Below are 23568 nucleotides of genomic sequence, written 5' to 3' on the forward strand. Positions count from 1 at the left end.
CAAACTTTCCATGATTTTAGAGAAAATACATGAAATTAGGTAATTTTAGGGAAAATTCATAAAATCAAGGAATTTTCATAATTTGAGAAGGAATAATAAAATAATGGGACGTGAGGTGTGGGACCGGCCAAAGCTAAGGCATGACCGGCCGGCGGTCCCGCGACACCTTTCCCTAATTTTATTATTTTTTGATAAAATCATGTGATTTAGATAAAAATTCATGAAATTAGGTAATTTTCATGATTTTAGGGAAAATTCATAAAATCAAGGAATTTTCATAATTTGAGAAGGAATAATAAAATAATGGGACATGAGATGTGGGACCGACCACGGCCAAGACATGGCTGGCTGATAGACGCATTTATGTGTCTAATTTGTCCTCAATGTTTCGTATTGTTAGTACTCGATTTCGTACTTATTATGGTGTTTTGTGTGTTTGTAGACATTTTTGGGAAATAAACATTTTTGGAAAATTCGGCTCGAAAAGTTTCCCGGGGCACCCTTGGAGGACACGTGTTATTCGGACTCTCACCGTTGGTTAAGGGGCACCTCAGTTTATAAGGGGCACCCTAACTGGACAGCTGCTATTTACACTCCACAGCCGGATAAGGGGCACTTCTTCACGGGAGACAGAAAATTGGCGGGAATTCTTCAGTTCAAATATTTTGTTACGACAAATTTCTGGCGGAAGATTTTGAGGCGATTAATTGAGACTCAATGCCCGGTTTTGATTGTTACAACCCTGTTTCGATTAAACAGGAGTGGTAATGTGTTTTATCTCGGCAAATTTGGGTTGTGTGCGTGGGAATGACGTGAAACATGATTGAGAGACTCACGGGATTCTGTTGGATTCGTTTTGGAAAGTTGGAGCGAGTATACAGCGTTGTCATCTCATTCTGGAACGTGTATCAATTAGTTTGGAGTGTGTAAACAACAACTAGCTGCGTGAGAAGTTAAAACTGGGAAGAAATTCCCGTATCTTGCATGAAAATAATTTTTATTGATTACCGGGTAATGGAGGATATTTGGGGAGTAATTGCGAGATATTTTGGTCTTGTTGAGTATATATAGGGTGCTGGGAACTCAGAGAAAGGGGATGGAGGGTTAGGGGAAGAAAAGAGAGGAGTTTGATCGAGTTGCAGAGTTGGTTCTGCTGCTGCAGAAAACCTAGAAGACAAAGAATATTGACCCACACAAGCAGTCATTTATGCTACAGTGAATACGACAGTCGCAAGACAGTGTTATATGCTACAGTGGTAACGACCCACAGCCGATGGTCGTAGTTCTCTGGTTTGTAACAAATATAAATATTACAAACCCGGTTTTGAATTATTTCTCCCTTTTCATCATTTGTAAACACCCTTTGAGCAATAATAATGATTTTTGAGCGTGTATCCAACAACATGATGAGCTAGACCCCATCACTGGGACAACGGAGGAAGCAACTTTTCATGATTATGGTAAATGAATTAATTCTTTTATTGACTTTTTGCATAGATTTAATTGCTTTATTGTTTATATTAATTATTTATTATTTTGTTAGATGCCGCATGCTTAGTTCTAAATATTTTAGATGCGTCATGTTTTTAACTTACAAATAATATTTTACTAAATCTATTTTTGGCAAAGAACTAGAGTCACAACTTCTTTTGTTTGAGCTATATTGTCTAGAGTTAATGACCGAACCATAACAATATGAAAAGTAGTGGAATCCCGCGTCTCAGCGTCTCTTCATCTTGTGACATAATTTGTATATTTTTAGTGTTTTTCCTTTATTAATCCTAAAAACAATTTCAACAAGTCTGAGTGAACGAATCATCTTACTACAACATAATTGAAAAATAACATCAATTTTTGGCGTCGCCGACGCGGATTTGTTTATAAATTTGTTTTTAGTTTTTTTTATTTGTTCCTTTTTACGCCTTTTGGTATTTCTTGTTTGCTTTCAGATTTGGAACTGAGCTAAAGAAAAGGGGAGAAAGTGCTGAAAACAAAAGCGAAGCCAAAGAAGAAAAGAAAGAAGGAATCCAAAAGGGGAGAAGAAGAAAATTTTTGTATATAGATATTCTATTTTTTTTATTTTTTTTAGAAACTGTAATTAAGGTTTTTATTTTTGTAATCTTTTATTTTTGGACATTTTTTTTATTTTCGGACATTGAACTTTGGGACTTTTTTTTAAACCCTACGGAAGGATAGTTTTAAATATAAACTGTGTGCAGAGAAGGACGACGATTACGATATCGTCTCGGCCCCTCGGGTTCGTACACTGACATTGGAGTCGGTGGACCGAGTCGACTTCAACGGTTCATCTCCCGTCTGGAACGGGAGGTAAGAATTACAAACACCCGCGAATCCCCTATCAACGGGTTTACTGGATGATTTTGTATGCTTATATGTTGAGGACCTGAAATCGGATTTAATTTTCTAGTAAAGGGCAAGGCCCAAGCCTTAAAATTTGGACTAGAACGAGACCGATAGGGTAACGAGCTTAATAAGAAAGTCATTCGAAAAATATTGGTTACTCTTTTAAGCATACTTCAAAGTTCATGATGGTTTCTGTGAGTTGAATCCGTGACTGCGCCGCCTTGTAATGCGGTGAGGCCTTGGGTATCAAAGTCTACGCAGCTTCCCTCGCCTCTATTCAACTCACTTTGACTCGGATTGATTCCAAAGGGGTTTGCTCAAATTGTAACGAATTCCCTTTCGAAGGATTAGAAGCTGGTCTAGAAACAATCTAAGTGGAGCCATCATGCTTTTTGTTTGCTAGATAAAATAGGCTTGTTGTGGTCGAGTCAGCCTTCTTTGTGTTTGTTTAGAATTCCCTTGCAGTTAGGATGTCGAACTGGTATTATAATAGCCAATACAATGAGTATCCGACTGAGCATCTTGGACATTATCCTTTTTATGACCATAGTGTGAATAGTGATTAGTAACGTGAAACCTTTGAAGGTTATGGTCCATACCATTTTGAGCCCAATTACTATCCACATACCCACAGGTCATACGAGCAAAACAATCCTTCTATTTCTCTAGAAGAGTCTCTCAAGAGTTTCAATGAGTCAGCACGGAAGTTATTTATGAAAGATACTTATAATATTCTCCTCCCAGAAGAGTCCGTAGAGCGGTCAACTAAGATATCTCTAGAAGAGACCCTCAAGCAATTTACTGAGAATACAAATAGGATTGTGGAAAAACTTGCTCAGGATAGTCTGAATTTCCAGTGTAGTTTTCCCAAAACCACCCTCGAAAATAAGGATAGTTTTTATTCACATAATCAAGATGACGAGGTTAGAATTGTTAACACTACTTGTTTTGATAAGGTTCGATCATTTTCATGTTATTATAGTGATGATTATGATGAGGATAGTATTGATGAAGAACATGAAATATGTAGGCATAGTGATCAGGAATTTGTTACTCCGGTTGAGCTTTATAATGATCATGTTATTTCTAGTACAAATCCAAATAATTTTAATAATTATTCACCTATTCAAAAGGATGTGGATTTGACTAGAGATACCACCGTTTTAGACGATGTAGTTCATGATCCTTTAGCCTGCAGTATGTTGGATAATGCATTATTTGATGTGCCTATCAGTGAATCGAAGGAAGTAACCATGATTAACACCTCAGTTAATGAGCCTTTATATGAATCTTTCTCTGATAACCCTTTATATGATTGTGATGATGGTTTAGAGGAAAGAGTTTACGCTGAGAATATTGTTTTAGAGTCTAGCGATTTAGAAACACTAATCTTAGAAGATGATAAACTCGTAGAAATGAGTGAGGATGAACCCAACTTAGAAGAATCTATTGACCATTTCCAGGAATCTGATGACCTAGAAATTAGGGAAGTTGTGACTAGTCTTTCTAGAGACACAAAAAACTCTAAGTTTGGGGGTGATTATCATTCTCCGTGTGCTTTAACTCTTAGAAAGTACCCTCCTGTAGGACTTGACATTTGTGCCTCAACCATCTTACAAAATTATCTTCATACACATTTTCCCGAACCTAATGATGTCCAGAAAGAAGCTCAGTTGTTAGAAACCCATCCTCTGGTTGATGTGGTTAACCCAGGCTATGATACCAAGATTGACTTTGTTTTCCCACCAAAAAATTTTCTTCCAATTGTGGGAACTTTTGATTTTAAGATGTGTCGGTTATTAAGTTTTGAGACTAAACCTAATCACTTTAGGATATTATGGTCGACACATTTTCTTAAGGAAGACCACCTCTTTCATTGTGGTCAGCTGTGTGAGTCAAATCGATTTGACTTAGAGGATCCCCAATTATTCATGTTGTTGTTATGTGCTTCTAAGTTCTTAGTTGAGTTTCTCCAGACTCTAATACCTGAACCGGATCTTAGCTTTGAGGAAATCCAACCGATGAAAACTTGTTATCTAGACCCAGTTATAGAACCTGAACCTGAGCCACAACGAGATGTAGTTATCTTAAATAAGGGTACGTTCGTTATCTTTTTGGTCTATTGCAGTTTCCTCTTCTTGTGGGTAACACTTTTTGATCCAGATGACCCACAATTATTCCGGCTACTTATATATGATTCTATGACGTGACTAATTCCTTCCGATGTCTGGCTGAAGGCTTTAAACTTAGCACTTCTTGGGAGGTAACCCATGCTCATGCAACACGGTAATATCTTTCCTTAACTCTTTTGCTTCAAGTGGTAACAGTTTCTCCTTGTTCATGCTTTTAATTTCATCTTTAGAACATTGAGGACAATGTTAGATTTAAGTTTGGGGGTATGGGAGAAACTTTTTAGTTGCAGTATAAATAAACTCCAGAGCCTAGAAATTTATGCATATTAAGGATAACACTAACCTATCTAAGTGGATGGAAACATCTTGGTTGTAGGAGTTGAGGAACCAATCGGATTAGATGGAAACATCTAAAGAGTCTATTCATAAAAGCACAGAGCTCAGGTGTTAGAATAAAAAAAAAACATGGTAGTTTCGCCATATCTCGTTGAATCCTAATCCTTCTGTTTTTATTTTTTAAGTGATTTGGTGGGGCACACGATTCAAGTTGTTACCTTTGCTAGGGTGAAATAGAGTGATTGAGATACCAAAAAAAAATAAAAAAAATTGAGACCAGACCATCAGACTAACCGGAATAAATTCAATAAAGTCGACCACTGGTGCCCTTGTATATGCCAGTTGTGTTGACCTAGAGTTAGGTTTATCGACCACTGGTCCCCTTGTATATGCCAGTTGTGTTGATATTAGTCAGACCGGTATCTCAGTCCATTAGGATAGGTTCATCTTGGCAGAGGCCTTCAGACAGATATGGGAAACACCGTTCACTTTAAACCATCTTTTTCTTTATCCATCTTCTTAATCTTTCCATGTGATTGGTTGACTCCGGTTATGATGTCTAGAAACTATCTGAGTAGAGCTCTGTCACTTTATATGAATTTTAATATGCTTGAGTGCAAACTCGTGTACAACAATTGGAATTTCGCATCAGGGTACTTCCTCCTGTAGTCAGTGATTGTATGCCAACCAAGGAGATTCTTTAGTGCCTTCCAAGGTTCTGCGTAGATAGCTAGGGTCTGGAGTGATGGTTTTGTGGGTACACCTCTGGTAAACCCTCCCGAGATTAACTCGGTTTTATTTTTTATTTTCTTTTGCTCGAGGACTAGCAAATAATAATTTTGAGGGTATTTGATAGACGCATTTATGTGTCTAATTTGTCCTCAATGTTTCGTATTGTTAGTACTCGATTTCGTACTTATTATGGTGTTTTGTGTGTTTGTAGGCATTTTTGGGAAATAAACATTTTTGGAAAATTCGGCTCGAAAAGTTGCCCGGGGCACCCTTGGAGGACACGTGTTATTCGGACTCTCACCGTTGATTAAGAGGCACCTCAGTTTATAAGGGGCACCCTAACTGGACAGCTGCTATTTACACTCCACAGCCGGATAAGGGGCACTTCTTTTTCTTCACGGGAGACAGAAAATTGGCGAGAATTTTTCAGTTCAAATATTTTGTTACAGCAAATTTCTGGCTAAAGATTTTGTGGCAATTAATTGAGACTCAGTGCCCGGTTTTGATTGTTATAACCCTGTTTCGATTAAACATGAGTGGTAATGTGTTTTATCTCGGCAAATTTGGGTTGTGTGCGCGGGAATGACGTGAAACATGATTGAGAGACTCACGGGATTCTGTTGGATTCGTTTTGGAAAGTTGGAGCGAGTATATAGCGTTGTCATCACATTCTGGAACGTGTATCAATCAGTTTGGAGTGTGTAAACAACAACTAGCTGCATGAGAAGTTAAACAGGGAAGAAATTCCCGTATCTTGCATGAAAATAATTTTTATTGATTACCGGGTAATGGAGGATATTTGGGGAGTAATGGCGAGATATTTTGGTCCTGTTGAGTATATATAGGGTGTTGGGAACTCAGAGAAAGGGGATGGAGGGTTAGGGGAAGAAAAGAGAGGAGTTTGATCGAGTTGCAGAGTTGGTTCTGCTGCTGCAGAAACCCTAGAAGACGAAGAACATTGACCCACACAAGCAGTCGTTTATGCTACAGTGAATACGACAGTCGCAAGACAATCTTATATGCTACAGTGGTAACGACCCACAGCCGAGGGTCGTAGTTCTCTGGTTTGTAGCAAATATAATTGTTACAAACCCGATTTTGAATTATTTCTCCCTTTTCATCATTTGTAAACACCCTTTGAGCAATAATAATGATTTTTGAGCGTGTTTCCAACAACATGATGAGCTAGACCCCATCACTGGGACAACGGAGGAAGCAACTTTTCATGATTGTGGTAAATGAATTAATTCTTTTATTGACTTTTTGCATAGATTTAATTGCTTTATGATTTCTATTAATTATTTGTTATTTTTTTAGATGCCGCATGCTTAGTTCTAAATACTTTAGATGCGTCATGCTTTTAACTTACAAATAATATTTTACGAAATCTATTTTTGGCAAAGAACTAGAGTCACAGCTTCTTTTGTTTGAGCTATATTGTCTAGAGTTAATGACTGAACCATAACAATATGAAAAGTAGTGGAATCCCGCGTCTCAGCGTCTCTTCATCTAGTGACATAATTTGTATATTTTTAGTGTTTTTCCTTTATTAATCCTAAAAACAATTTCAACAAGTCTGAGTGAACGAATCATCTTACTACAACATAATGGAAAAATAACATCACCAGCTGGTGCTCGGTCCCGCGACACCTTTTCCTAATTTTATTATTTTTGATAAAATCATGTGATTTAGATAATTTCTTTGAAATAAAGGAAATTTGCTCGAACAAGAGGATTTTCATGAGATCGTGAAGATAGTAAAAATATGATAAAATATAAAATTGGGAGCGGGACTAGTCACGGCATGACTGGCCGGCTGGTGAGCCTAGTCCCCTGGCGCTTTTGCTTAATATTTTATTATTATTATTTTCCCTTCCTATTTTGCATAGGTTTCTCGTTCGTTCGTGCATTCAAAATGTTGGTCTGTACATTATACGCTAATTACACTTGCACCATTTTTGTCAGGGCTTATTCGATGCTCAGATGCCTGTTTCGTTGAATATTTATTACTAACCTGTGGAATTCTGCTAGGAAGAACCACGTATTGACCATTGAAACTCCATAAGATGCTTGTTCGGATCTTCCCATACACATCCATGAAACTTTGGTATTTGCTGATCAACCCTGGCTTGATATCAAAATTGGAAGTTGCTTCAATACACCATTGTTGTTGATCCAACTTATGAGAAGCTAGCTCCTTGAGTGTACAATTAGCATCACCCATTGCTTCCCTCGGTTTGTATTTCAGCAAGGTACCTGAAAAACAATTCTCAAAACGAAATTAAAAACAAAATAAAAATAAGAAACCAAAACAAAATAACAACCGCTGCCTCCCCGGCAACGGCGCCAAAATTTGATCGCTGTCGTATGCGTCAAAAATAATTTCACTTTCTCACTCTACTAATATAAATGAAGTACGTGGTAAGGAAGAGTTCTTATAAAATTTCAATTTCTTAGTAACCAAGGGGCGGAATTTTGTTTTAGAAAAATAATAAAAATAATTGAAAGCAATAAAATATGAAAGTAATCAATAAGAAGAAGATATTGGTCACGGGATAGTATCATTCACAAACATGTATTTTCATCAATAACTAGAATTGGAATTTTAATCTCTCATTTACTAAAAGTCTTAGGATACCTTGATCGCAAGTATATCCCGCTAATTCCCAGATTTCATCACAACCACATTAAAAGATGTATATGTGAGTTCTTCCAAAAAAGCAACCTAAAGTGTAAAAGCGCAATTAAGTTTTAACTCCCTAAAAGCACTAAGTTCTTATGGAATAAGACTAATCAAGGCAATCAAACGTGTAAAAGCACTAATTCGATTTAACCAAGGTTATGATTCATTTGTGACTAGTAGGATATATCACTACAAGCACTACCCACAATTATGCTACTTAATCAGGGATAAACAACTTTTTCGTATTGAAAACCCTAATATAGGTTTAGAAATGAATGCAAATCGGATTGATTCCGGACTCAACCAAACAAACAATCAAATCATATGACAATATAAACCATGAATCATAAACAATAAATTATTGAGACAAAACTAATGCATTGAATCAAATATCATGTTGAGAAATCAACTTTATCCCATAACCAATAGTATGAGTTTAGCTACTCATAGCTTTTGAATTCATCATAATCAATAATAAAATGAAAAAGATGAAAAATGAAAGTAAACCCTAGTCACCGCTCTCTCCAAAGCTCCAAGTAGTAATAAAATACGTGATCTCCAAAGTTGTAGAAAAAATTCTCTTTTGTAGCTTTTCTCCAACTTCTAAAATTATGTCCAATCTCCAAAGTCCAATACAAAGATGTCCACCAAGCCCATGTGTGAGAAAAACCCACACCAAAACCTATGTCCAAAAGTAATCGTCGGAGACCCATAAAAGTGGACGGAAGTTGGACGGCAAAGTTGTCGGAGAAGTAGCTCAGGTGTCCGGCAAAGTCCACCTTATCACCGTTCAAACATAACGGTCAACTGTTAAAACTGGCGGTCAAGTTAACGGACACTGACGGCGTTATTGAGTCAGAGGCTGAGTGATCTGAGTCAGAGTCTAACTCAGTAGCTGACTGGTCGTGGCCATAGCTGTTGCAATCTTGCACAGGCCATAACCTTCTACAACGCCATTCCATCTTCCCATTCCTAGCTGCAGCTTCATAACCATCTCCATGTCTCCATTGCAGCATCACTTGCGACTCAAACAACCCATCTCACTGTAATCTTCGGAGTCTTGCAGTCACAGCATCTCCACACCACCAGTTCCTCTTGACTTATTTAATCATAATTTCAGCTCCATTTGCATACATCTGTGTACACCTGCATTCACTTAGTCCTGCAAGTGCCTTACTGCAATATCAACACCATTCCCTGCAGTTTAGAATTCAACAAGCTGCAACCTCAATTCTCACCAACTCCCTCTCTGCGCTTTCTCTTCATACAACCTACACATGCATCTAAGCAGCATTCACTTAACTCATAACCATTCCATTCATATTACTGCTCACCATCTCCACCGATGTAGCTTCATAATTTCATATACCACCTGCATCATTCACCATTTCACTTATGCCTTCCTTCTCAGCTCCCATTCATGTCTTATTAGCAGAAACTCAACTTCCGCATTCTCCAGCCCATCACTGCACTTCATAATCCATTCATGCAATTGCTCCTGCTGCCTCCTGTAGGACCAACTTCATCTCAACTATTAGATGCTTCATATCACAGCAGCACCATCTCCTTTGCCATGTCATTCCACATTCATATTACCTCCATCTGTAGCTTCTACAATTCAATAAAACCATTCTGTCTCAAGTCCTGCAGCTCATTCTTTCAACACCATTCATGCATAATTATGTCACAGAACTCCACAGACCCTAAACATCATCTGCGTCTGCATCTCATACACACTACCAACTGTAAACATCCACCAATTTACTGCAGCTTTAACTTGAGCACAACATCATCAGTCTCACCCACACAATGACCATCTTCATCCCAGAACAACACAAATCTCTCTGTTCCTCACCAGAACCACCATGGGCACCTATAACATTCATCTCATGTAGCTTCACAACTGCATCTGCTCAGGCAACCATTCTTCTTGCTTGTCTCGATCACTGCAACCTCAAGAATCCTGTTGAGCTTCAAGCCCATAAGCGACTTGCAAGAACACCATCTTCTCCCTTTCTGTCATAAACTCAAACCCTCATATTGATTCCATCTATACGGCTCTTAATCATCGCCATTAATACTTCAATCACTAACTCAAACCCATCAGCTCTGTGTTCTTCTTAGCTTCAACATTCCTCCAGACGACCACCAAACCATCTTAATCTCCACCTGCGTTAACAGAAACAAATATTCCTCTTTCTCTGTCTAAACCTTCGATTCCACTTCTCAAACCCTTGGTAGGCTCCAAACCGCTCAAACCCATCTCAGATTCTTTCCTTGCATCAACAGAAAACTCAGATCTCTTTCTTCCATTCACGACATCAACTTCATACAGATTCAAAACCTAATTTGAGTTACTGCCTCTCTAATCTTCACCAGCAGAAAGAATAATCAAAACCCATTCTCTGAATTTACCAACAACAAATTCAGCTTAATCGTCTCCTCTCTGTGTTAATCAATTTCAGATGGAGAGTCTCAGACAACCGCCTCCATTTCAGGTGAAAGTAGTGAATTGAATGAGATAATTCTCTCTGATTTACGGCAAACCAATCATTGGGTTTACTAGAACACCCACTGATGTTATATGGGCCACCCAGTGACCATTTGGCATGTCAGTTTCAGAGAACTGACTGTTTGTTCTCTTTCTTGCGCAACTTACCCGCTCCAAGTATAACTCGCCTGTGATTTGACCTTTTTGCTCTTTATGCTCCAAATAGACGTTTTCTCTTTCTTTTGATCAAAATGACTCCAAAGTACCTAAATACTCAAAAGTAAACATAAGATACATAATTTACAAGAAAACTAGCAAAGAAAGCGCAGAAAATAGATAAATAACAAGGTGTTTACAACACCTATCAAATTCCCCCACACTTAGACTTTGTTAGTCCTCGATCAAATCAAACAAAACTTATTCTTAAGCATACATACAACTCCGTGTCGTCGACGCTATGGTCAACTTAGCATGTATAACAAGCCTTTGAACCCCTAGGTCTCCCTAGTGGACGAGTTATTTACTAGAGACATATCCACAAATCCTATTTTTCCAACTTACTAGTTCTCCGTAATGATAATATCCAACGCACTAAGAAGACATAGAGATTCTGCATGCTAGTCATAAGAAGTTAGGCACATATATGAACACAATCTCATCCTTAAAAGTTGAGAGAGAAATAACCATCCCTTATCGAAAGAAATTCGGGTTCAGAGTAATCAAAAGTCTCGACTCTGCCTCACAAGAAAGGGTTTTATGAAGTTTCTCTCAATAATAAATAGCTTTTTATGGGTCACACAAGTGTCCAGGTAGGAATGAAGAGAGAATCCTGTGACACGTTGAATAGTAGGAAGGCCAAACCCTCCGGATTGTTTTGAAAACCCACATCTTTTATTCATTTTGAAAACCCTTTTTTCTGACGATCTCTAAGAAAGGAAATCAACCACTTAACAAAGGTGGGAATATGCTTACTTACCTCGTTATTTGTTCGACTTGCAGTTAGCACCACTCTCACAGCATCCATAGAAACGTCTTCGGTCTTCAATCCTTGTCTTCATCTTCGTCTTCGGTCTTCAACTCTTGATGATGAAATCTTGAACTTCGTAGAATCTTGACAATGTGATTCTTTCTTATAATTCCTTGGTGATTGAAACTTCATTATGAATATTTCTTATTCCATTGGCTTTATTGAAAGAATACAAAACTAAAAATGAACTGAACAAACCAAAATATGATGCAATGAATTTTTTTTGTTTGTTTTGTTTTGTTTTCTAATATTTTTTTTTCTTTTTGTAACATGCAAGATAAATAAAGTAAATACAAAATAAAAAAAACAAACAAAATATTTAAAGTAATGATGAACCTAATAAAATTTTCTCTTGTCTTTTTTTTTTCATTTTTTCATTTTTTTTTTTTGACAAGAGACTTAGCATAATGATGACCATGTCCCAAGTTTTTTTTTTTTTTTTTTGAGACAAGAGAAAATAAAATACAAATTAACATATAAGATAAAATAAAAATGCAAGTACAAAGGACATGATGTAAGTACTTTACCGCTTGATTCTTCACAACTTGTATGTCTTGATACCATAAACTTCTTGAACTCCCATCTTGATAATCTTCACTCTTGTACAATAGTCTTCAACTTGTAACAATTCTGCTCCTTGTCTTGTTGATTTACTTGAATTTGAAATATGCTCATTTCTGTACTGTTGCTTGTAAACCTTGAACGTCTTCAACTTTCCTTCGAATTTGTGATGCTCCTCTTGTTGATGATGATGGTGTTCCTATGGACCTGTTGGTGTAGAGAGAGATAAAGTGGATGGTGTTAACTGCGAACAAGATTGCAAGTGGTATGTAAGTTAGCAATTCGATGTCACCATCAAGGTAGTCAATATCGGTTGTACAAGCCGATATTAAAGGTTTTTATAGGGTATCGGAAAAAATCTTTACGGTATTGAAAATATCGGCGATACGAAGGAGAAACGATAAAAACGCGTGTATCGTCCTGTACGGACCGATATATCGGTTTCACTTGTACATTGATAATATAGGTTTCACTTGTGCACTGATATATCACTAATGTATTTTGTCTTTTGATTATGATTTCTTGAACTTTTAGTTCAAGAAAGTAACTCCGCTAATATTGGTAACTTCATATATGATTATGGTGGATGTAATTACTGTAAATGTGATGTTGATGGGCTAACAGACATTCAATGCTTGGTTTCCTTGTTGATAGTATAAGGCTCTACTCAACCACCTCTTATTTTTTAAGGTTGAAGTATGTTTACTACAATTATTATTTTTATTATGGTTATGTCAATATATTTTGTAGTTTGATAAATAATAAATATTAAAAAAATCCTAATGATGTATCGCCTATAAAAACAGATATTACCATTTGTATAGGTGTATAGGACCCGACCGATACGATACCGATACACGATATTAACTACCTTGGTCACCATCATGATTGATAAAATAACACTCAAGAGATCAAAATAGTGCTTCTATTGGTGGGAGGTTGGGTAGCTCACCATTATACCCGGAGTTTACATACGGTGACACACACTCTAAAAGCACATATTTAGACACGTACAAAGAATTGAAGGTTGGTGCCTCTCATGATGTAACATGGGTAGTCTCCACTATAGGGGACCACAACTCTAATACCGAATTCAGTTTGCACCTTATTTGCCACTGGCATGGTTAAATCCAACTTTAACTCTCATACAAGTAAGAAACCCGATCATGTTCTCTGTCATCTCTAAGTTCATTCACTCTTATGAGAATTTCGATATAATCTTAGCGACATGTATACTATGTGACTCTAAACTAACTACAAGTTGGAGTTTTTCATTCACTAATTTACACAAAAGTTGAAAATTTTGAAAATTTGCAAATGCTTAACCACTCCCCCACACTTAAACTTTACATTGTCCTCAATGTAAATTGAGTCATCCCACAAATCTCGTTGCGAATTTGAGTCGTTTTCGACGCAGGAAAATATCTCTCCAAGAAAAGTTTCTTTAACCCATTCCATGTTGTAATACTACCAGGCGGTAAGTAATATAACCAATCTTTAGATGCATCGAGTAAAGAGAAAGGAAAAGCACGCAACATTCCTTCATCTGCATTAGTCCCATTAGGTATCATGTTTGTCATCAACCATTGAAACTCCATAAGATGCTTGTTCGGATCTTCCCATACACATCCATGAAACTTTGGTATTTGCTGATCAACCCTGGCTTGATATCAAAATTGGAAGTTGCTTCAATACACCATTGTTGTTGATCCAACTTCTGAGAAGCTAGCTCCTTGAGTGTACAATTAGCATCACCCATTGCTTCCCTCGGTTTGTATTTCAGCAAGGTACCTGAAACACAATTCTCAAAACGAAATTTAAAACAAAATAAAAATAAGAAACCAAAACAAAATAACAACCGCTGCCTCCCCGGCAACGGCGCCAAAATTTGATCGCTGTCGTATGCGTCAAAAATAATTTCACTTTCTGACTCTACTAATATAAATGAAGTACGTGGTAAGGAAGAGTTCTTATAAAATTTCAATTTCTTAGTAACCAAGGGGCGGAATTTTGTTTTAGAAAAATAATAAAAATAATTGAAAGCAATAAAATATGAAAGTAATCAATAAGAAGAAGATATTGGTCACCGGATAGTATCATTCACAAACATGTATTTTCATCAATAACTAGAATTGGAATTTTAATCTCTCATTTACTAAAAGTCCTAGGATACCTTGATCGCAAGTATATCCCGTTAATTCCCTGATTTCATCACAACCACATTAAAAGATGTATATGTGAATTCTTCCTAGAAAGCAACCTAAAGTGTAAAAGCGCAATTAAGTTTTAACTCCCTAAAAGCGCTAAGTTCTTATGGAATAAGACTAATCAAGGCAATCAAACGTGTAAAAGCACTAATTCGATTTAACCAAGGTTATGATTCATTTGTGACTAGTAGGATATATCACTACAAGCACTATCCACAATTATGCTACTTAATCAGGGATAAACAACTTTTTCGTATTGAAAACCCTAATATAGGTTTAGAAATGAATGTAAATCGGATTGATTCCGGACTCAACCGAACAAACAATCAAATCATATGACAATATAAACCATGTATCATAAACAATAAATTATTGAGACAAAACTAATGCATTGAATCAAATATCATGTTGAGAAATCAACTTTATCCCATAACCAATAGTATGAGTTTAGCTACTCATAGCTTTTGAGTTCATCATAATCAATAATAAAATGAAAAAGATGAAAAATGAAAGCAACCCCTAGTCGCCGCTCTCTCCAAAGCTCCAAGTAGTAATAAAATACGTGATCTCCAAAGTTGTAGAAAACTTTATCTTTTGTAGCTTTTCTCCAACTTCTAAAATTATGTCCAATCTCCAAAGTCCAATACAAAGATGTCCACCAAACCCATGTGTGAGAAAAACCCACACCAAAACCTTTGTCCAAAAGTAATCGTCGGAGACCCATAAAGTGGCCGGAAGTTGGCCGGAAAAATTTGTCGGAGAAGTAGCTCAGGTTTCCGGCAAAGTCCACCCTGTCACCGTTCAAACATAACGGTCAACTGTTAAAACTGTCGGTCAAGTTAACGGACACTAACGACGTTATTGAGTCAGAGGCTGAGTGATCTGAGTCAGAGTCTAACTCAGTAGCTGACTGGTCGTGTCCATATCTGTTGCAATCTTGCACATGCCATAACCTTCTACAACGCCATTCTAGCTTCCCATTCCTAGCTGCAACTTCATAACCATCTTCATGTCTCCATTGCAGCATCACTTGCGACTCAAACAACCCATCTCACTGTAATCTTCTGAGTCTTACAGTCACAGCATCTCAGCACCATTAGTTCCTCTTGACTTATTTACTCATAATTTCAGCTCCATTTGCATACATCTGTGTACACCTGCATTCACTTAGTCATGCAAGTGCCTTACTGCAATATCAACACCATTCCCTGCAGTCTAGAATTCAACCAGCTGCAACTTCAATTCTCACCAACTCCCTCTCTGCGCTTTCTCTTCATACAACCTACACATGCATCTAAGCAGCATTCAGTTAACTCAGAACCATTCCATTCATATTACTGCTCACCATCTCCACCGATATAGCTTCATAATTTCATATACCACCTGCATCATTCACCATTTCACTTCTGCCTTCCTTCTCAATTCCCATTCATGTCTTATTAGCAGCAACTCAACTTCCGCATTCTCCATCCCATCACTGCACTTCATAATCTATTCATGCAATTGCTCCTGCTGCCACCTGTAACACCAACTTCAGCTCAACTATCAGCTGCTTCATATCACAGCAGCACCATCTCCTTTGCCATGTCATTCCACATTCATATTACCTCCATGTGTAGCTTCTACAATTCAATCAAACCATTTTGTCTCAAGTCCTGCAGCTCATTCTTTCAACACCATTCATGCATAATTATGTCACAGAACTCCACAGACCCTAAACATCATCCGAGTCTGCATCTCATACACACTACCAACTGTAAACATCCACCAATTTACTGCAGCTTTAACTTGAGCACAACATCATCAGTCTCACCCACACAATGACCATCTTCATCCCAGAACAACACAAATCTCTCTGTTCCTCACCAGAACCACCATGGGCACCTATAACATTCAGCTCATGTAGCTTCACAACTGCATCTGCTCAGGCAACCATTCTTCTTGCTTGTCTCGATCACTGCAACCTCAAGAATCCTGTTGAGCTTCAAGCCCATAAGCGACTTGCAAGAACACCATCTTCTCCCTTTCTGTCATAAACTCAAACCCTCATCTTGATTCCATCTATACGGCTCTTAATCATCGCCATTAATACTTCAATCACTAACTCAAACCCATCAGCTCTGTGTTCTTCTTAGCTTCAACATTCCTCCAGACGACCACCAAACCATCTTAATCTCCACCTGCGTTAACAGAAACAAATATTCCTCTTTCTCTGTCTAAACCTTCGATTCCACTTCTCAAACCCTTGGTAGGCTCCAAACCGCTCAAACCCATCTCAGATTCTTTCCTTGCATCAACAGAAAACTCAGATCTCTTTCTTCCATTCACGACATCAACTTCATACAGATTCAAAACCTAATTTGAGTTACTGCCTCTCTAATCTTCACCAGCAGAAAGAATAATCAAAACCCATTCTCTGAATTTACCAACAACAAATTCAGCTTAATCGTCTCCTCTCTGTGTTAATCAATTTCAGATGGAGAGTCTCAGACAACCGCCTCCATTTCAGGTGAAAGTAGTGAATTGAATGAGATAATTCTCTCTGATTTAGGGCAAACCAATCATTGGGTTTACTAGAACACCCACTGATGTTATATGGGCCACCCAGTGACCATTTGGCATGTCAGTTTCAGAGAACTGACTGTTTGTTCTCTTTCTTGCGCAACTTACCCGCTCCAAGTATAAATCGCATGTGATTTGACCTTTTTGCTCTTTATGCTCTAAATAGACGTTTTTTTCCTTCATTTGATCCAAATGACTGCAAAGTACCTAAATACTCAAAAGTAAACATAAGATACATAATTTACAAGAAAAGTAGCAAAGAAAGTGTAAACAATAGATAAATAACAAGTTGTTTACAACACCTATCATGACTCCTTTCTTCATGAACCTTATGTTCCAGTGGTTGTTGACGACAAGGAGTACGGGGACGATAAAGAATTTTTCAGAGGTCTTAATGTCTAAAAAACTTCTTATGAGAATTTATTCTTGTGTTTTAAGAAGGGTAACTAGGGTTTGGAATAGCTTATTTTGTGATTACACATTGCTATTGCCAACGATTTTCATCTTGCAATGCTTTTAGATTTATTTATTTAAATCCTAAAGTTTATTTGGAAGATGATTTTGCATTATTAATCCTTATTGGTTTTATATATTGCAAAAGTTGTTAATAGGATATGTGTGTTTGCGTCCGTGAACTATGATTGTCCCATATATGTCAAAAGTTAAGCCTATTATGTCATTATGCAAATATTGATGGAAGATAGGATGAAATTTTGATTGCAAAGATCAAGTCTATGATATAATTATGCAAATACTGATGTAAAATAGAATGAATCTTTGAATATTCCGAAGTATTGATCTTTCCCTGATCCACTTTTATGTGAAAGTACTGTATGGCTCCGTAAGTTCTCTTATGTTGAGCATTCCCGATTAAATTAATCATGGGTTATCTTGTGGTTAATTTAATTGAGTTTTCTGTATAAAGATTCATGTGTTCATGTAATTTGTTAATGTCCAAAGAAATCCTTCTTTTCTTGTGAAAGTAAGGTCGCTCTTGTTGTTCCTTTCGGGAATGGCATTTTATGGGGGAGAGTTCTTTTTGAACTTGTGTTTAATTGCCAAATCTTTGTGGGGAGTGCGGTTGTGGAATATTGTAGGAGTTTTCTTGTATCTTTATAAACTCCTTGATGAATACACTAAGTTTTCATCGAAACAAAGTTGATATGTTCTTTTTTAGTCATGAAGTATCTCTAAGAGAATTTCATTATGATCCCGCTAGTTTTCGTACCTTTGCCAATTTCTATTGACAAAAAGGGGGAGAATTAATGTGTAGTTCACACTACAAATACATATGGTTTTCAGATCATTATGTAAGGGGGAGTGGTTTCCATGTGAGATTAAGTATTGTCTAAGGGGGAGTGATACATATCACCATAGTATTGTTGTCAAAGTTGTGATACAATTGAACTTTGATGTTGTATAATAATATTATGACACTGTATAACAATGATTGAGAATTCTTGTTTTCTCATTTTTATGACTATGGATTTTCAATAACGATGATACTAAACTTACAACCTTTGGGATCATTGGAGTACTTGGAAGTGACGAAGATTTCGAGTAATGTTGAAGAACCAAGAAGATCAGGCATGTGGAAGAGAAGCTACAAACGTTTGTTTATCTATTTTTTTATTCCATATGTATTGATAGTTTTGTCACTAAAATTGACAAAGGGGGAGATTGTTAGAGCACTACTCGGTCGAACTCGCATGCGTTGCTATCTCAAGCATGTTTGTCAATGTTAGTGATCAAAACTATAAGTCTTGGTTTCCATGTGAGATAAAGTATTGACTAAGGGGGAGTGATACATATCACCGTAGTATTATTGTCAAAGTTGTGATACAATTGGACTTTGATGTTGTGTAATAATACTATGACACTGTATAACAATTGTTTTCTTATTGTTATGGCTAAGGATCTTGAACAACTATGATGCTGAGTTGAACACGTTCAGAATCACTGGAGTAGTTTGATGTGACGAAGATTTCGAGTAATGTTGAAGAACCAAGGAAATCAAGCATTTGGATGAGAAGCTACAAAGTTTATTTATTTTGTAATCCATATGTATTGATAATTTTGTCACTAAAATTGACAAAGGGGGGGATTGTTAGAGCACTGCTTGGTCGAAATCGTAAGCGTTGCTGTCTCAAGCTTGTTTGTCAAGTTTAGTTGCCAAAACTATAAGTCTTGATTTCTAGTCTACTTATAGCTATGTCTCGGATTAGGATAGAATGTGTAGTTGAGCTTTAGACTTCACAGCGGAAATCGATTGAAGACGAGGAACTACTAAGGGGATCTTGTGGATCTTCATCAACAAAAGGTATGTGGATACTTGAACTCATCTATCACTCAGAAGTTTATTTCTATTCTATCTCCTATTGAGACAAAAGTCGTATAGCTATATAGACTTTATATTATACACATTTGATTTTTCGAGCTGAGTTTTACTCGCTTACATATTTCTCGAAATATGTGTTAGTAAGCTTTTGTTTTAACCAAGTTCATCTTTATTCTTGATGAAAGTCAAAAGATGATCATGTGAAAATCGCCTGGTAACATCTTACATGATTTGTGTGAGACGGTCATTTGATGTAGACTCGGAATATTTTGAATTGATCTATTGATCACTTGAAAATTTCTTTGAAGCTAATAGTTTGTGTGGGACAGCTATTCCCGTCTTCCAAGTATGTTTCAATGATTAAGATGGAGTTTATAACGATTAACCATTGATTGGATATATCACAGTATGCGTACTTGTATGCTAACTGTTTCAAGTTATTCCAAGTCCGGAAACCATAGTATGCATACTCGTATGCGTACTGGTTGGTTAGTTGAAAGTCCGGGAACTTAGTATGCATACCCGTATGTGTACCGGCGTAATAGTTCAAGTCCGGGAATTCAACTGAGTTTGGTGGTGTACGACTGTATGCGTACCCGTTCGCATACTGGCGAACCCAGACCAAGTCCGGAACTCTAAGTATGCGTACCCGTTTGCATACTTAAGTGGGTTAAGTTATAAAATCGGTTTGTTCATGAACAAATACATTTATATATTAAGGAATGCAATCTTTTGCAAACCGTGGCTATAATGTTCATGAATTGATTCAAGTGAATCAAAATCGATTTTGCTTCAATTGTGTCTTGTATACTTCTATGCGAATATAAACAATTGACCAACTCTATAACTAATTTCATTTGAGTCATTTGAACTAGTTGTGATTAAGATGAACAAGGCTGATATGACAGTGTTCATATGGATAACTTCGGTTAACTATTGTTGAGCCAACCATGTGCACACGTTAGGGTACGGTTACTCATACCTAAATGAAGTCACATTTCATTTGTGTATAACAAGCTAAGTTCGATCTAACGGTTGAAAGATATTAGCTTGACTCTAATCAGGTTTTCATCTAACGATGAATATTGAATGTTTTGTTACCAAGGTAGCATTGATTGCAAACCCTGATTTGAAGACTATATAAGGGAGAACTCTAGCAACTGGGAAACCTAATCCCCACACATCCTGTGTGATACTAGTTGCGACTAGAGTCGATTCTCCTTTAACCTAGGTTTTTTCCTAAAACCATTATAGGTTAACGACTTAAAGACTTCATTGGGATTCTAAAGCCAAACCCGACTATTTTCTCTGTAGTTGCGTGTTCTGATCTTACTTTGTTCTACCGTATTGAGTACTACCTTCTCTAAGATTTGCTCGAGATTTAATCTTCGTAGGTAAGATAAAAAGTAATCACAAACATCTTCGTCTCATCGTTCATGATTCCACAATATCTTGTTTCGCTTCCATACGATTAAGATTATTGTGAGGTGATTGATGTTACTAGGCTGTTTTTCGGGAATATAAGACCGGCGTATCAATTGGTTCATGTTCACCTTGATTTATCAAAAGACGGAACAAAAACTCGTAGGTATTTCTGTGGGAGACAGATTTATCTATTCAATATACTTTTCTGTGTGAGACAGATTTGTTTATCAAGTCTTCGACTTTGGGTCGTAGCAACTCTTAGTTGTGGGTGAGATCAACTAAGGAAATCAAGTACGCAGAATCCGGCGTGGTTCAAGAGGCGTCAGGAACGCGACTGTACCTTAATCAGTGTGAGATTGGTTAGGGATCAACTACATTCCAGTTCGAAGTTAACTTGTAGTAGGCTAGAGTCTTTAGCAGCTTAATACAGTGTGGTATTCAAATCTGGACTAGGTCCCGGGGTTTTTCTGCATTTGCGGTTTCCTCGTTAACAAAATTTCTGGTGTCTGTGTTATTTCTTTTCCGCATTATATTTTTATATAATTGAAATATCACAGGTTTTGCATAGTTCAATCAATTAGATAATTCAACCTTTGTTGTTCATATAAATTGATTGACGCTTGGATATTGGTCTTTGGTACCATCCAAGTTATTTCTCATATTAATCCTTCTCATAGATTTCTATCTGTTCGATTGCAGATTGATTTGAGAAATTGATATATAACTCTTGGATGTATTTTCCTTGATTGAGTCTGACTGTCTAGTTGATTCTCTTGGTAATATATTGGTGTTAGTCCATACAGATTTCCTAAACGAAATATTGGGTGTGGTTGTTAGACCCCCGTTTTTCAGACACATTTCGGCTGAGAAATGAAGAACTACTAGCTGTAACACGTTCTTACGGATGGAAAATGAAGAACTCCTAACCATAAATATGAGCTACGGTTGGAAACTCTTGTCCGTAATTGAAAACCATCCCTACCCAGCCGTTATATTAATAAAAAAGTTGTGTATGATTCATAAATGCCCAGTCCGGTATGATTCATAATACCCGGCCGTTTTATCAATGAAACTGTTGGGTATCATTCATAATATCAAGCAATTTTATTAATAAAACTGTCGAGTATGAGTTTCTACGGTTGGGAAATTTAGACTTCCTATCTCTAATTTAATGTTTACGGCTAATATATAAGCGTCAGGACTGGGATTTTACCTATTATGGTTTGGAAATATCTTGGCGTAAACTCAATTTTTGTGGAAAACAAAACTACATACGACTAGGAAAATGAACTTCCGTAATTTACTGATGTAGGACATCCATTAGATTTACGATTAATATTTTAATTATTATTTTAGGTAATTCTTATTTTTAGAATTTATTTAATTTAGAAAGTTATTTATTTTTAGAACGACTTTGTCTTCAAGCCGAGTTAATTAGAGTTTTCTTAACTAGAGTTCTATTGTTTCCCTATAAATAGGAGATAAGTCTATTGTAATTTTTCATACAATATATTATTATCAATCAATATTGAGTTTTCTCAACTATTCATCTACTTTATTATCAAAATTATTTATTCATGCTTTCGTTCTGCATTAGGTGGCATCTAGAGCTTCGGCTTCTGATCCTCTTATTTTTTTCATCTAATTTTTTTTACCCTTTCATCTCTTCAATCTATTAAGATATTCATATCTTTTCATCTAATCTATCAACTATCTTTTTATTTTCAATTATCCTTAAAAAAAAAGAAAAAATAACACTCCTGATGGTATTTTTACAGTGGTAAGTAATATGGTTCGTTCAAGACTTGTGAAAGCAGATTTTTCGATCTAATTGTAAAGCTTAAAAATATAACAAATTCAAAATATAAAGTATTGTGAAAATTATGGAGAGACTGAGGTTAGGATTCCACCATTGGCCGGTATTAGTGATATAATAAAATAATAATTATGCAATTCAACATTCAATTTGATTCTAATAGTCTTGCCTAGACGTGTAGATTTTCAAAAGAATAACTGTTAATCACAAGCATAAAACATCAAAACCCTAAAGAAAGCATGATCTATCAAGAAAAAATACAGCTAACTAATCAAAATCATATAACCAATTTTTTAGTTCAATGCAAAAATCATAATAGAATTGCTATAATTAATTTAAAATAGAGATATATCACTTTTACCGAAACAACAGCTTCCTCCATCACCCTAAGGATTGGGTTTAGCTCCTCGTCATGGAAACACGCTCAAAATATGAATTTATTGCTCAAAAGGGTGTTCAAAATAATGAAATGCGAGAACAAATAATAAAATCGGGTTTGTAACACTTATATTTGTTACAAACTCAATTGTTACAGGGAACGATAAAAGCTAACTGTCGCTAGCCTTGTAGAACAACGACTGTCCTTGAGTGTCTTATGTTCTTCGTATGTTCTTCACCAGCAGCAATTTGTTCTTCTGCAACTCCAATTTTCCTGGCTCTGTAATGTTCTAAACTGCCCCCAATTCTCTCCGTCTCGAACTAATACTCCTCCACAACTTATATAGCTTCAAATCACTGAGAATAATCCTCCATAACTCCAAAAAATCTTCCATTACTTGGCAGTGAAAGAAAATATTCTCGGGAATATTTTCTTCCCAGATTTAACTCCTCACGTTGTTTTCTCATGTTGAAACACTCCAAAAACACTCAGTAAACATCCAAGGAGTGGTTAAA

The sequence above is a fragment of the Papaver somniferum genome, chromosome 3 (genome assembly GCF_003573695.1).
Source record: "Papaver somniferum cultivar HN1 chromosome 3, ASM357369v1, whole genome shotgun sequence".
Classification (NCBI taxonomy): Eukaryota; Viridiplantae; Streptophyta; class Magnoliopsida; order Ranunculales; family Papaveraceae; genus Papaver; species Papaver somniferum.